A 16,978-nucleotide genomic window follows, 5' to 3' on the forward strand; every position below is an offset into this window, starting at 1 on the left:
AAAACATTAAATAGGTATATTTTGGTTTTTCGATTACGATATTAGTTCAAGAGAATTTAAGCTGTCATCTAAAAAGGACACCTTGTATATAAAAAAGGGAGAAACTGCGGTGGCAGATTGATTAGGGAGTCTGATATATGCCAATCTAGCGTTCAAGGTTCCTTGGTTCGAATCCCGGCGTATCCCGTGTTTCTTTTTTAATTGAGAAAGCATTGACCATTAAAAGAAAAAAAAAAGATATTTGCTGGAAAAAATAACTAACTTTGGAAAAGCATATTTTCTCATTAATTGAGGTCACAGATCCGCGCTAGGTCTCATTTACTCTCAAAAGATGGCTGTTTTAAATGTTTTCCCAGCTTCCAGTCATTCATCAGTAAAAACAAAAATTCGGGAACTTGTTAATTTTTGCACTTTTTACGCAAACTTCAAATATAGCTGTGAAGCAAGTAAATCATCCTGGAGCGGTGCCCAATAGTAATCGATATTTTTTAATAAGCTTTCAATTGGTCACCTTACATTTATACTTTATCTGGTCTCTCAACCGTTTTCTAGTTATTCGCGATTTTTGAGCAAAGTTGACGGCGGATGATAGGCTTTTCTTTCTTTCTTTTCACTTTAACTTAATTCACTTTAATTTCGAAGAAAGAGTAATGATCTTCTCTCTTTATTCTTCAGAAACAAATTCTTCTTTATCTAGGTACAGCAGCTGAGGCGCGTAAGAAGCAATATACCCGAGATAAGGCCTTTCTTTTCAAAAAATATTGTCTAAGAGGGCGGGTTAGTAAGGCGCTGAAGTTATACTGTCACACTTGACTCCTCGGCTTTGATGTGGTTAGTATCCAACTTCACTTGCAAACAGCGAGGCCTCCAAAATATCCATTAAATTATTTTAACACTAGTATGTGTGCTATTGGAATTTGCATACTGTGCTATTTGTGATATTTTATATAGTAAATGAATTCTTCTACAACAACCCCCCCGTTGGATGTCGTGGTGTGAGGTCAATCATTAGCAACTTAATAAAATTATTTTCAACTAAAATTTCAATGGATACGTCAGATTCGAACCCCGACCGTAGCCTGGCAAATGCTAGTCGGACACCTTAACCATTCGGCCACTGCGTGTTATTTCTGCTTTAAAATAAACAAGAACGCAAAAAATTGATTCAACCAGATTAACCGGCCTCGAAGTTTTTTTCACATCTTCATGAAGAAAACGACTATGTATAAAATCGGTTTAGCCGACCTAAACATGTCTCGACACTTCACAAGGAAGAAGGAAACTGTTCAACGTGCTGGTCAATCAAGATGAATTTGTATCCCAAACCGACATTTTTGAAAGGAACATTAACTCTGACCAATCTATGATCTGATTATCCTTTCGTTTTTCATTGTAAAAAAATCCTTTAAAATAGCGCGTAAAAAAGTGTACGTTCTTATTTAAAATTTCAAAGTTGTACTGGCTGAAGTACCCTAACATGTATTTAAAAAATGGTAAAAATATAAACCAAAAAATATTAAATATGTATGTTTTGGTTTTTCGATAATACCCTTCATCATCCAAAGAAGTTCATAAAACGACTAGCATCAAAACGGCAAATGAAATTTTTAATAATAACAATGAAATTGAGATATTTCTTTTCACATTATGTGCCATAACTTTTCTATTTCTTTGACTTATTGAAAATCTGCGCCCTCGTTTTCCATGGGTAAAAAAAGTGTATGTTCTCATTAAAATTTAAAAGTTGTACTGGCTCTGAAGTATAAACAATAAATTAAGAAAAGCTTTAAAAATTTAAAACAACTAAAAAACATTAAATACGTATATTTTGGTTTTTCTATAATCTGTTCAGGAGAAATTAGCCGGCCCATCTAAAAAGGACACCCTGTATTAGGTTTTATATATTTATCAAGGCTTATTTTCTGCATAAGACAACGGGTTTTATTATATTTAATATTTATTTGGAGCGAATAATAATTTTAGTTTAGCTAATGAAAGCAAGTTCGCTTGGGCAAAGTTCAAACTTATTATTTATTACTTTAATATTAGAACATGGTCTAAGGCATTATGTTGAAGCACTCATTAGTTTATAAAGTAAGTTATCGATATTACGGAGGTTAAACGGGTAAGTTTGATTCTCAACTCATAACCGGATGATTTATAATTGCCCCAATCTTGGATCAACATTGGTTCAATTGAATCGTTATCATTTTCCCTTAGATTAATCGAAGACAATCACGAACCGCAATATTGTAAAAAATCTTTTTTTTAAATTCCAGACAATTCTGGTTTAACGGAGTTCAGATCATAATTTGATTCTGAGTTTCTTTTGGTGAAATTCAACCAACAGAGATGAACTAGCGTAAAAACCATGATATAATTAAGACTGAATGTTATTTGTCGGACCGTATTCAACGTTCAACGTCTGGAGAAAAGCCAACAGTTTTAACTTGGAAATTAAACATCTAACGTAGAACGTTATTCCAAAGTAGGGTTTTTTCGAGGGTTTATTCTGTTCAAATTGATAGCACTTAAGTTATTTTTCAATATGGGGAACGGCTAAAATAATATTTTTACAGTAATTTTGTCTTTATACAATTTTATAGACGGTATAATTTAAAAAAGTTCTCCTGTTTTATTTCTACTTAACGTGATAGTAATACAAATTCAAATTCACAATTTAAAACACAATGTTATTTTTTTATTAGATTCATCTTTCTTGTTAGAGAAGCTTTCTGTATAAAAAGGCAAAGAAAATTCCATAATTCAAAACTTGTTCCGCGGAAACTTCCGAAAGACTGGGCCTATTCACTGCAATTTCCAACTTCTACATTTCCAATAATTGTTGAACATTTTCAAAAAGCAAAATTACGAATTGAAAACGACAGGAGAAAAGAGTTATGAATATTTTCAAAGTTTGTACATTATTAGTCAAAACGGCTGAAACTATTTGAAAATTCATGGAAATCGTTACAAGGTCGGACAAAACGGTAGATCCTGATTTCACACTTGTCAGTTGCCATTAGACCTTTTTGGTACTAATTCATTCCTTTTGTTACATCGTTTAATCGATTGTGAACCTGTTTGTTAATAAAATCCCTCAATTATGCTGGAAACCTTTAAAAAGGATCCGCCTTTTATTTCCCTTTTTTCACAAACAGTAATTACACTCTGTTACAAAAGGTTTTTTTTTAGCATTTCATATCCATTAATTTATCATTAAATAAAAATCGGGTTACGTTGTAAAAGAGTTTTTACTAGAAATTTTTATACCGTTCCTAGGCGAAAAGATGACGGTGATTTAATATTTACAAAAAATTATTATTTTTCTCTTAACAGTTCAAAACATTTCTTTTATCCATTGCATGCGGAGGCTGGGTCTTGAAGGAAAAAGGTTACTAGGTAGGTCATACCGAGATCACACTTACCACGGTACAGCTTGTAATAACAGACTGAAAAGGACTGATTGCAAAGAAAGGCATTCCATCGGTATCTCAGGGCCATAAATATGTTTAACTGTATGGTCTTTGTACCTGTGTTGTATATGATATGTATCATTTATTTGAATGAATGTATTTATTTACGTTAATGGAAGGGCTTATCCCCCAATTATCCGGCGAAATATCGAGTACTTGGGGGTAGTGTGAACAAAGTCTGATTTGTGAATGTAATTTATTAGTGAGCATGGAGGGGTTATCGCCAATTACTCCGAGGAAAATCGAGTACTGTGGCGTAATAAGAATGAATGTGTAACTATAATTTGTTAGCGGGAATGTAGGGACTTGTGCAAAATAATTCCGAGAAATATCGAGTATTCTCGGGTAGTGTGAATGATATGTGGTCTGTTTGTAATTTATTAGCGTGAATGTGGCCGGGTATGTCCTCAATTATCCCGAGAAATAGCGAGTACTTTGGAGGTAATGTGAAAGATATGTGGTCTGTGTATGTAATTTATTAGCGTGAATGTTTGGGCATGTCCTCAATTGCCCGGAGAAATAGTGAATACTCTGGGTAGTGTGTATGATTTGTGGTGTGTGAATGTAATTTATTAGTGTGAATGAAGACGTCTATCCCAATTACCTCGATGTACACAGAGGCTGGCAATGGGATAAAGAGAAAAAGAGAGTATCGTTATAACGTAAGTTAAGAAAGAGAGGACTGGCGTTGATCAATGTATTTGGTCGGCCCTAAAACTAAAAAAAAGTTATTTTACTTTTTTTTTTTAATTGCTGAAGCGCGAAGATATCACATTTAACTGTGTAAACTTGTAAACTGCCCATATTAATTTTACCAAGAAAAAGAAAAAGCCTCAGTCTGAACGTCTAGTAAATTACAAAATTTCATTTCCTTATAATTCCTCCTGAGGAAATATTATCTTAAGGCGAATTTCCTTCATTTTGAGTTCATCCGTTCGTTTATATTTTTCGTTCTACCCAGAATAAGACAAAGGCTTGTAAGTTGGAAATAATTCCATACTAATCTCCGCCGACGTCTGTCCGGAAACTTACTCAACTCACTGGCCAATTATTGTTTTACTTCCAGTATTATGTTCACTGGCCACGTACCGGCGACGCCTCTTGCCTCGGAAGCAGCCCTGTTTAAAATGAAGTCTGCATCGAAACTGTTTTTCTTCTTAATTACGCACAGCCAGGATAAAGCCTGTCAAATAAAATCCAACCGTAGCCGCGTCTTAACGTCGGGTTCAACACTCATCAAAAAATATCATGATGACAAGAAAGGATGGTTGTAAATCGTCGCCGTCATCGTTATGAAATCGCAATTCACAGAAAGATTTTAAGTTTTTATTTAGAAAATGAGTTATAATGTACATGCGATGAAATTTGAATGCGATAGTAATGTAAATGTGTTTCACGAAAAAAAGGTTTTTTGGATTATAAAATCTAGAATTTTTCTGGAGCTACGTGGTCAAATGTCAAAATACATCAAGATAAATAATTCATTTTTTAATGGACAATAAAGTTCTCTTGGTTGTTATCAGGGATGTGGTCAAAGAAAGATATTTAATTTTAAATCTCCGCTTAGCTTTCGGAACTTTATTGTACCTTCCTCATGGTTCTACAAAAGAATATATTATACATTTAATTTTGGTCAATTTAATATCAAATATATAAGAACAAGACACACATTTTTGTACTTACTGATTTTTAATCAGAAGTTTATGTATAAACTTAAATTCTTATATTTTCATGTTAACCTACTAGACTTTTCATGTTTCATTTTACTGAACTAATTTATAGAAATATCACAGACAGTTGTATAAATAGTCCATCATTTCATAGCTGAAAAGGTGAATAAAAAAGTGAAAAAGTTTTCCGTGTTAACTTGAAAATAAAAGAATTTAACTTAAGGGCGTTAAGTGTCGGAAATTTTAGGAGGTGTTTCTACACACCATATGCAACAAAAAACTTCCTATAAACCCCTGTCCAAATCTCAACGGTAAAGAAGTCATTTCAGGTTTTGGGTGTTTTTTAATTTCTTAATGTCCACTGAATTGAGTAAAAGAACCAGTTTGCCTCAGCCTCTGATGAAGTCGTTGGAAGGCGCGATCTGCTGGAACGTCTCAATGTGAAAAACGAGCTTGGTATTCTCCCCTTGCAGCAGTATCATTACAGTTGCAATAACCGTAAATGAAATGCATATCGGCAAGATGTGCAAGGAAACAAGGACATCATTTAAATCACCAACCTGAGGAAGTTGTCAGCTGATAACTTAGAGCAAACTGATTGAATTGAACAATGAAGAACTGACAAGAAACTCAAGAGGCAGGCGGATTTCCTGGAAAGATTGAACGTGCCCCCTTCGTCGACACCATTTTTTTACCCAACAAAATGCAAAATTTTTGGGCCTTCCAGAAGCGCAATCCATAAAGGTGGGTATACCTCTGGAAGCTAATTGAATGGAGAACTTTTGAGGGAAATTGCAAAGCTCCAGGAATTTGTAGTTATTAACCGTTACCAATCCAACATTTAAAAAATCCAAATTTCAACATTTTTTGTTTCTTTCTGAATTTTTCGTGCAGAATTTTTCCGTCAATTCTACAATGTAAATAGGTTTCCTTACAGTAAATTTAACGTTCTTTCAGTTGGCACAAACCAGATTTTTCTACAGTCAGTAATTCTGAAGTTTATAAGCCATTCAGTGTACCTAAGTCGAAAAATTAAAAAACTGCCAAAATCTGAAATTACTTCTTTACCGTTGAAATTTGGACAGGGGTTTATAGGATGTTTTTTGTTGCATATGTGTAGAAACACCTGAAATTTTCGACACTTATCGCCAGTCTATACTTCTGACCGAAAAACAGTAAGTATAAAAATGTGTGTCTTGATGTTAAATTGGCCAAAATTAAAATGTATAATATATCCTTTTGTAGAGCCTTAAAGAAGGTACAATAAAGTTCCGAAAGCTAGGTGAAGATTTAAAATTAAAAATATCTTTCTTCGACCACATTCCTGATAACCACCAACAGAACATATCTGCATAAGTTGGTCGATAAATATACAAAACATGGAAACTAAAGTTAAATAGACAATAGTTTTAGAAGTTGGGAAAATATCCCCATAAATGTACAGGTATGAGCTTAACAATTCAACTTTGAATAGAGTACTCATATATTTTTTTTTAATTCTCCTAATAAAGTAAATTTTATCTATGTAAATCTATTTTTTGTGGTATGCAAAAGTATCAAGAGATCGTGAATAAAAATTTCATTTTAAAAAATATATGCTTCGCAAACTTGGGAAAGGCAAAAACTTTCTTACGTAGGGCCTATTAATCTGTTCGGTTTCTATTTGCCTTGGAAGTACGGCAAAGTTATTATTTCTTGTAGGTTTCTAAAGAAACGCTTGATCTTTTTAGGTTTATTAAGTTCCTATATGAGTTTGCGATAGTTTTATACCGTTTTGACCAAGAGTCTTACTAGTTTTTAACAAGGTCAACAATTTACTTTATATAATAACTAACAAAAAGATTGACCCAATACTTACCTCTTATACTTGTCCACATTTTCCAAGTGAAACAATTTTTGCCACAACGAAATATGTTGGCCGTTTTCGTTCGGAAAGTATTAAAAGATTCCTGGTCAATTCCATCAAATCCTTGGATCCTCCTAACAAAGAAATCGCCCCGTTTAGAAGTTATTAATGGAAGTTGTCTACTCATGATGCTCTACTGAAGAATACTTTTCTATCCTCGTCACGAATGTTTTTGTTAGACTATTTGGAAATATAAAACATAATTGAACAGAGAAAAAACCGGTTTTCTGTCAGAAATATTAAGGGATAGGGATAAGAGAGGCGGCCACAAGGCCTACTGCACCTCTCTTATTTATAACTCACTGGCCAGCATCAAGCTATTAACCAGCCTCCTCAGCTTTGCCAGCGGTTCCTTGTTGTAGGATCTTGCTTGTCGTTTTTCTTTTCCTAGTTGCGAGAACCTGCACCTACATAGATCTTCACAGACATGAAATGTGTTCTGCGGTCTCCTCCTCTTCCTGGCAGTATCTGCACAGTGTTTCTTCTGTCTGCACTCCTATCCGGTGCATGTGCTTTCTGCTTTCTGAAGTGGCAGTGCCCTGTTAGGAGTCCAACGAGAATTCTGGTTCGGTTGCGGTTGCCTTCCAGTAATTCTTTTGTAAGTATTGCGGATGGTCCTTCTATGAATCTCATTGCGTGCCTGTGGTATTGTTCCACCAGTTTTAGACTCTTTAAGGATCCATTTTAAGATGTTCCTCTTTTGGGGCAGGCTGCAAGGCCGCAGTAGGGTTCTGGGCCCAGAGTGTCCATGTTGGCTCCCTTTTTGGCCAACATGTCGACATTTTCGTTGCCTATATGACCCGAATGTCCGGGGACACATGCCAGGGTCAGGTCATTAGTGTCGCTGACTTCCGTCAGGCCTCCATGCATTTCCAAAATCTCTTTGCCTTCGCCTTGCAGAGGCTAAAGCCCTGGGAGCTGCCTGGCTGTCAGCGAAAACGACTATCTTCCGGGAAAGTATTCTTAGCCTTTTTATTTCTCTGGCACATTGTTCAATCGCTATGATTTCAGACTGGAAACTGTAGCATACTTGCCTAAGGTACCTTCAGTTCGGTCTTAGGGTTCATCTCAAAGACCACTGCTCCCGTACCCTTGTCGGTTTTGGAGCCGTCAGTATGCCAGTAGAAATTTGCCTTTAGTGGTGTTCCTTTGGCCCATCCTTCCCGTTCTGGTATCAGTACTTCGTACGCATCAATAGGCATACCTAGAATGCCATCTGCCTGAAGAAATATTAAACATCATTAACCATTGAAATAATTATTCAATAAGAAAAGAAACTTAAAGTTTAGTGGCTCCTGTTGGGTAGGGAAAACTTAGGAAATTATATACGAATCAACACATGTTACTAACTTGTACAATTGAAGATAAATCATGGGAATTTAACAACCCTTTCCTCTTCGGTTTTCCCTTTTGGCTAGTTGTTAAAATGGATTCAAGTAACTTTCAAAAAACTTTTACCAGTACATAGTATTCTTCTGTTCTTTTATTATTCTTTTTTGGGATCAAGCCAAAAATGAAATGACCGGTGAATGTTGGAACTACTTGTGAAATTCATGCAACCCGGTAAACGGTCGTTGACTACAAGTGGGATCATGGTTGTTTACACGTGTTCTGTCAAGTCGAGTTGGGCAGATGCGGACTCCAGACGGCTTTGTGCTAAGTAGAACTTCTCTGCCGTCGTATAAAATAGCTCGACTACCAAATAAAAACTTTCTTCCACGACAGTAACTTTATATTTCTCCCCTTTTTATATACATTTATGAGGGAAAAGAGAGTCCGCTTTTCTTACTACCATATGACACGTTTAGCCTAATAACCTGGATCGGATGGAACGATCCTGCTGAATATTTAATTGTGTGTTGAACTGGTGCTAGGTATATTACATTTAGCTTTACATTCTTATCGTCCAGTCTGTACGTTTTATAATTAAAATGTCTTGTCAGATTTTGTACTGATATCTTGTAATTTGGTCAGGCAATGGTCATCTTGTCCAAATAGTCTCCAGAAACATCAATGTTGTAAACTCTTTGTCTCTCCTTACCTCTTTCACTTCTCCTTGCACGCACACGCGCGCACACACACACACACACACACACACACACACACACACACACACACACTCACTCACTCACTCACTCACTCACTCACACACACACTCACTCACTCACTCACTCACACACTCAGAGAGAGAGTGAGAGAGAGAGAGAGAGAGAGAGAGAGAGAGAGAGAGAGAGGAGAGAGAGAGAGGAATAAAATATTTCAGAAATTTAGACGAGAAGCATTCTGCTATTCTGTTGTAAATGGAATTTTTCTTTGAAGAGAGATTTTTCTTTGAATGCTTTTGCCAGATGAGTGAGGCTTTAGAGAAGAAAACACATGCAAAAATCAAAACGGAAAGTTTGTCATTGGACACATATTTCCTCTTTTCCATGTATTATGTTTATGTTACGATTTATTTAAAATAAGCTAAAAATAGAAATCCCTCTGTTTTTAGCTGTAAGTAAAGTATAACTTTATTTATATTGTTCTTAGCTTTGAAAATAGGCTATCAGCACAGAAACGAACATTCACTTTATTTATTTAAGTTTACACCATAAAGAACTAGTTAAAGCATACTCACGAGAGCTTAAGTGGTAGAGCAGCGGCGTATTTAGCCGAAGATAGTTTAGTTCGAATCCCGCCCGTGACACTGACTTTTTTGTCTGAACCAATACCTTACATAAAAATTAATTAATTGAAAGTTATTCAATCGGGCCACGAAATCTAATGGATTTAAAGCATATTGTTCTCCATTGAGCAATACCTATTGAACTACCGATTTGAAACCCTTTGCCCAAAATTGGTTTTATTTAGTTTGTGCTTAACATGTACAACAAAAAAGTAAATTTATTATAATAATAAGGAACAGTTTATTATTATTGCAAACTGTTTTATTTTTTATTAAAAAGACCAAGGCTTCTATTTTAGAAAAATCGTCTGGTTCTCATTTTTGTCATTTGTCAGAAAACCTAAGAGCAAAATATTTCGATATGTATTGAAGTATACAAAAAATATATATTCTATATACATTTCCGTATATAAAATTGTATATTTTTGTATCGATCTCAGTTAATACCGGCCTGTGTTTTGACGAAAGAAAAAGTTTGTTGTACATACACGTACGAAGAAAGGAAACGCAGAGAACATAAAAGCCGCCAGTGATTCCCCTATGGAAGAATTTATTTTCAATTTTTTCAATCATAGATGGTTGATGTGTTGCTGCATATACTAAGCATACTACGTGGGGAGGAGTTGGATGTTGATTTGCCTCGAGCACTACCTGAAATTGAGAAGGAAGCCATGTGAATTCTTCCACCATCTGAGCCAGGCAATTTCCTGATAGAATCGATTTTAACATAATCGGAAAAAAGGGGAACAGTTTTAAGCCTTTATTATATTTAAAAACAAATTGTTTGTAAGTCATTGCTTTCTTCTGTAAAAAAATATATGTGAATTTTTAGTTTTTATTATGATATATATATTAAACATACAAATTATGAAATTACTTAACTGCGATTGAATTCAACCAACGCTAAATTTTTATTGGAAATTTTTAAAAAAAATTAGTCTATCGTGTGATGTTATCCGATCATCCTGGTCCGACTATCCTCGCTGGTTGGAGTGGTCTGACAGGGAAGATGTGCTGACTGAGGAAACATAAAAAATATTCACTATTTTTCGTGGTCCGCTTGACCAATTAATATCATTCAATTAATTAAGGTTTTAAGTTGAGATAAAAAAGTCAGTGTCACGAGGGAGATTCGAACCCACGACCTTCGGCTTGATACGCCGCTACTCTACCACTTGAGCTATCGTGACTTCGATCCCCTCGGGAACTTACTTCCCTTAACTTAACTAAATATTATAATTTTTTTTAACTTTTCCATATTAAACACAAATTATAAAAAATGGCAATAAGTCATTCAAAAATTCCGTTACATAATAAAAAATATAAAAAGTATTGTATGAGGTCTGAGACTAATAAACCTATAGTTTGATAATTACTTGCCATCACTGATTTGCCTCCCGCATCTGATTGACAAAAGTCAGCGAGGATATGCAGACCAAGATGATAGGTAGTTACCAAACTATGCAAAAGTTATTATTGAAAATAAAATAAAAACCAATTTCGACATTTCCAGCTTTTTTACTCATAGTGACCATAATTACAGTAGCTGCATAGATTTATTTAAAAAAATTTATATAGATTTTGAGTCTTTCCGATAATCATCAGCGGTCAGTCTGTGCGTTTTCCCTTGCGTTTGTCCTGGCAAAAAATGCAAAACGCGTCTGACGTCCAGGCAGGAATGAATTCATAACCCTGAAACAGGGAATCTCATAAAATTAGTTTTTCATTTTAAATATCACAAACGTGGAGTGTATAGAGAAAAAATAGAAATAAAATAAAAAGGTAATTGCAACATACAAACACGCGCCTCAACCCTAACGATCACCCTTCTCTCTCTTGTGTGCACTACTTGAATTTTTAAACAGTGGGGTTCGATGTAAAATTTGACCTTCGCAGCATGATTTTTCAAAGAGAATTTCACTCATTCCCTTCTTCCAGGTCATACAGCAATTTTATCGATTCACATCGTCAATTGTTAATTGCCACAAAAGTTGAGTGTATGGCGAATATTTACAGAAAGGACAGCGCGAGTTAATTAATTAACACATAATTTATTTCCGTGTCAAAGCATGCATTGAAATATCAGCAAAAAGTATTTTTAAACACTCTTGACGTTTATAAAATAAACCTACATGTCAGAAATTCATTTTTTAATTTTTATTACCCTTTTGAAAGTAACGTTTCAGAAAAATGTTTCATTTTATGGATGCCTTAAATTTGTAATGTTTTGCGTTTTTGTATGTAAAAAACATTGCGAACAGTGAAAAATTAATTTTCCTAACAATATTAACACTCTTAGGGCGATAATAAGAACAAAACTATTTTTTCATTATTGTTAGCGAGTTAGTCATGGATCGGACTACTCCGAATCTTTGGGAGTGGGAGTGTCACAGGGCAGCGTGCTACGACCAATTCTGTGCCTCATCTACACCTCGGATATCCCGACTGCACCCTCTACCCTCATTGCTTCCTTTGCCGACATAACTGTACTATCCAAAATCCGCAATTGCTTTGGATAGCTTCAGGCACTTTACGAATACCAGAATTGAGGAAATTCTGGAGAATCGAGATAAATAAAACAATTATGCCCGTATTACTTTTAACCTCCGAAGCAAAACATCACACAATATTCCTCAATAATTCTAAATCTGACTGTGTACGTTACCTTGGGTTCCATCTCGACTCGTGTTTAATCTAGAACCGACGTACACGTACTAAAAGACAAGAATTAAACAGATGCTTCGGTCTACTATACAAATTAAGAACATTATGCAAATCTACAAAAAACAAACTAACTCTATACAAGATACTGCTGAAACCGAAATACGGATTAGAACTATGTGGCACTGCAAAACCTTTCAACATCCAAAGAATACAGTCCTTCGAATCCAAAGTCCATGCAATTGAGAGATGTATCCAGTTCATTGTGAACAAAGGTACAAAAACAAGAATATTGTTATCATTTTAGATAGTAAAGCTGCATTCAAAGCACTAAGTTCAAACATCATTCGCTCAAAGATGGTGCTGAATTGCAAAACTAAAATAAATAGGTTAGGAATGCAAAGTAGTCACATGCTGTGGTCATGTGGGAATAGAGGGCAACGAGAGAGCGGTCCTGAGCCCTTCTTTGGCATAGGGATTCACACTATCAATTAGTACCTTAGACAAAAGGACAAAATGAAAATGAGGGAATACTGGAATTCTCTCAATGGACATAAACAAGAACCATCTAGCAATTTTGGAAGGAAAGAAAAACAGAATGCACAGGAAGCAGGAAGAACTTCGAATCCTACAGGATGCTTAACAGGACACTGCGGACTGAATGGGCATCTGAGGAAGATTGGTACAACACAACACACGTGCAGATTCTGCCAAGAAGCAGAGGAGACACACCAACACGTGTATTAACAAACTGTGATGTTTGGGATGTACATCGTAACCGTAGAAGAAATTCAACCACTGAAACCAGGCCTACTAACCAAGTTCTTTGATGAACTAGGACTCTCCGGTGTGCTATGACAGAACGGGGGATACAATAGCTCTAGGGCGCAGTATTACAAACCCCGAACATTACACCTACATCTTTCTACAATCCAAAGTAGTCGGAACCATTGTCCACACTCCCTTCTACGTTTTACACTACCCTTCATAATGTTCTTCAAATGCCCTTCATTAAAAAACCTAATGCCCAAAAAAACTGTCTCGTTCCATGAAAGACTATCCTTACATCCTAACGCACTAACCCGATCCATGACCAACATAGACACCCCTACAAAACTCAGTCTGGCTTCTGAAGCAGAGATGGCCCCGGGACCTCCTTGCGAATAGTCTAACTATTCAGAAAACTGGGAAAACAATGGTAGCTGGCTCCTCTCAGGATATATGTAATGTCAAACGATCATATATCTCATGAAGTCATTACATAATGCATATAATGGTATTTTATACAAATGGTATTTTTTTTAAAGTGTTAGCAATTTTCCATTGATGCTGTCTCAGGTCTATGCAGAAGAAAACACAGGATCGACTGCGGCCAATTATGTTAGGTCGTAAATCAAGTCCATCGTGTCAATTTGGACCTAGTTAAACTTCCTGACTCTCGGTCAAATCGAGATCGGTTGTTAACCGACACCCTTTCTCGAAAAACTATATTCGTTGAGGCGGGTCGATGCACCAATCCCGGTGCTTACGATTTTTCCCACTTAATTGTCGAATCTAGCTTATCCTAGCTAATTTTAGACCAGCTCTGAACGTCATGAAAAATTTCTGTTTTAACTCAGCACATATTTAAAAAGTGCTCACTCGGTATTAATTTTACAGTGGGGCAATATTCCTTTATAACTAGAATTCCACTTATTATTCACTATTTTAATAACGTATATGCATATGAAAAAGTTTTTAAAAGTTGATGAAAAGTTTTTCCCTTGAATTTCAGCGTATCAATGAAAAATTATTAAAACGAATTCTTGTTCTGCCAATGGAATAACCAATAAAATCCTACATTGCAGGCACGATCAAAAGCCGGAAAGCTTTTGTGAGAATGGCATAATAAAATTGTCCGGGATATGGCGAGAGAGATCAATAAAAACTGACGTCGGGATTGATAGTAGATCAAGTAAAAATTAATTGAATATAGATTTTGAACAGAAAAAAAATCGTACATAATTGTCTGATTGGCATCCGGATTTTCGCGATATCGCTTTTCTGCTTTTGATTTGTTATCATTTATTCACATGAGTTTTAAAGACTGAAGAAAAAAAATAGAAGATAAATTTTTTAATACACCCTTGGGGTTTAACTTTAGAGAAATTTTACTCTCAAAAATTGTTATCTACTCTATTTTCCTGAATCATTAATTAAACAGAGATATTTTATAATGTTGTCTTGGGCAATTTGTGAACCCGAGGGGGAAAAAAGGCCGGCCTCCTTTGGATGCATATTTTATTTTCCCCTAGAGGACAGACTCGTTCCAGTAACCCTTTCTTTTATTAAGGTATTATTTCAATTTACTGATATAGAGCCCTCCTTTCATTTCCGCAAGGATTTTTATTATTACCCGCCTTATTGGTCAGTTAAGCATTGAAATATTTTCCCCGTAATTATAAAACGAGTCTCGCAAGTTTAGCGAAACGGTGTAGAGGATTTGGAATCGGCCTTAAACATCTTGGAAATTCAACGTTTCCAGCAAAGTTGTGCTGTCGGTGTGCTCAGATGTGAAAAAGGGGAGGCAATTCTCAAAGTAGGAACGGGCTCTAAAGCAAAAACAAGTTTAACTATTCCTTGTGGCCGCAGTTGGACGTTATTCCTTTGGAAGAAGTTTCTCTTGAAATGTTTAAAGCAATTAATTTTATTCTTCCTGTATTTTTTTTTTTTTTTGCCTTTCCTGCCTTTTATGATAAGTAAAGGGTTTGTTTCTGTCCCTGCACTGAACTTAGGGTTTTTCAAGTTATGTATAATCAAGGGGACGACCCGACCAGGTTTGTGGGTGGATTCGAACCAAACTTTTTTTGGTTATTCTACTCTGTAAAATATCGCCACTTCTTGTGAAAAAGGCCCTGATGTCGCCAAAAACATTTTTTTGAAAGCGGAAATTTTCCGTTTTTAATATTTTTATCTCGCCTTTCTACTTGCTCAAAACTATGTGACTATATCATTTTATTCAGTCTGGCAGAAAGTCGTGGAAATTATCAGCCAAAAAATTAATTTACACGGATTTCCGGATCTAACAATTAGATATCCGACTTTCGCGGAAATCCATGTAAATTAATTTTTTGACTGATAATTTCGACGAGCTTCCTGACTCACATTCCTAGTGCAAGGCTCTTAACATTATTTTTCTCAAAAGCTAGTCCGATTTTAATGTAAGATAATTCGTTTTAAAGAAGTTGTCAAGTGCATTTTATAACTGCATCAAACATTAAAATCGGACAATTATTCCCATTATAAAAAAGGAGTTTAATTTCTGACAAATAGTTTTACTATTTTGTGTATTTTATTATAGAAATATTTTGTACATTTTAATGCTACATACATCATTAAATTTCTCTCCTTTCAAACAGTGTGTTTGAAGTTAAAATCCTTTTAGCCATTTTTGAATTATATTATTATTTCTCAAAAATCGTAAAAATTTCATACGTTAAAAAATCTATTAATTTAAATTCAAACAAAAATTTATATTTAGGAGTCTCTAGAGAAGCTAAAACGAAATTTCATATTAGTTCACGGAAAAAATGTGACTTAGTTTACTTGAAAAATATTTTTTTGGTTTTTAGAAATTTTGTGGTTATTGATAAACTTTGATAGCTTTTACTATATTTTTATTGCAATCTACATAAAAAATGCAGTAAAATTATATATTCAGTCGGTGATTTGTGCATGCAGAAAGGCGAAATATAAATATTAAAAACGCAAAAAATTCCAACTTTCAATTTTTTTCTCTCGAAACCAGGTCATATTCACAAGAAGTGGCCTGTCCCATATTTTGGAGAGTGGAACCATAAAAAAAATTGAGTCCACATCTGTGACCCACCAAACTGTTCAAGTTAAAATTATTATTGAAGTGTGAATTGATCTGCTTATATGCCTGTGTCTGTAGCACCCAATGGAAAATGGATTTATGTTAATAACTCTGTTAATTTAGATATGTTTAAATCATGTTTAAGTTCTTTAAACTATCAAAGCTCATTGGTTGACAGGTTGATGGTCATTGTTCATCCTGATTCTCCCTTTCTTACTGTGTTCAAACCACCATTTAGGACAGGATCAGTTATACTTCTTTGACATTTTGAGCATATACAGAAAGTGGGGCAATCTTTGTGTAAATTAATAGTAATAATTAATTTTTATTTAAAAGTAATTAATCAGTAAATTAATTTAGTAATTAATTTTTATTTAAAAGTAATTAATCAATTAATTAATTTAGTAATAAAGAATTATTCTTTTTAAATAAGTTTTGTTATATATTTTTAATTGTTCTTACAACAACATAATGTTGACATATTATTATACATATTATTGTGAAAAAGTAATCCTTTTAAATGATTTTATTGTATATTATTTTAAACTTTACTGAAGGAAAATTGTTAAGTTAATGAGAGGGGCCTGGATTGTCCTCAGTGAAACTGTAGCTCAAAGTGAAGACATGATAATTAAAGAAATACGGAAAATAATAAAGAAATTTTCAATTTTTATATAGTTTAGCATGAAATGAACACTTTTCATCTACTAACAATTTATCCTGATTTTATCAATTTAATAT

General features: G+C 34.7%; 1 protein-coding gene across 1 annotated transcript in view; it reads left to right on the forward strand.

Moving 5' to 3' along the window:
* The window catches only part of LOC106669706 (mitogen-activated protein kinase 1), a 59,281-nt gene that overhangs the window by 31,889 nt on the left and 10,414 nt on the right, over window positions 1-16,978 (forward strand). The window lies entirely within an intron of this gene.

This window comes from Cimex lectularius, unplaced genomic scaffold, assembly GCF_000648675.2.
Source record: "Cimex lectularius strain Harlan isolate CLEC.00 unplaced genomic scaffold, Clec_2.1 scaffold8, whole genome shotgun sequence".
Taxonomy (NCBI): domain Eukaryota; kingdom Metazoa; phylum Arthropoda; class Insecta; order Hemiptera; family Cimicidae; genus Cimex; species Cimex lectularius.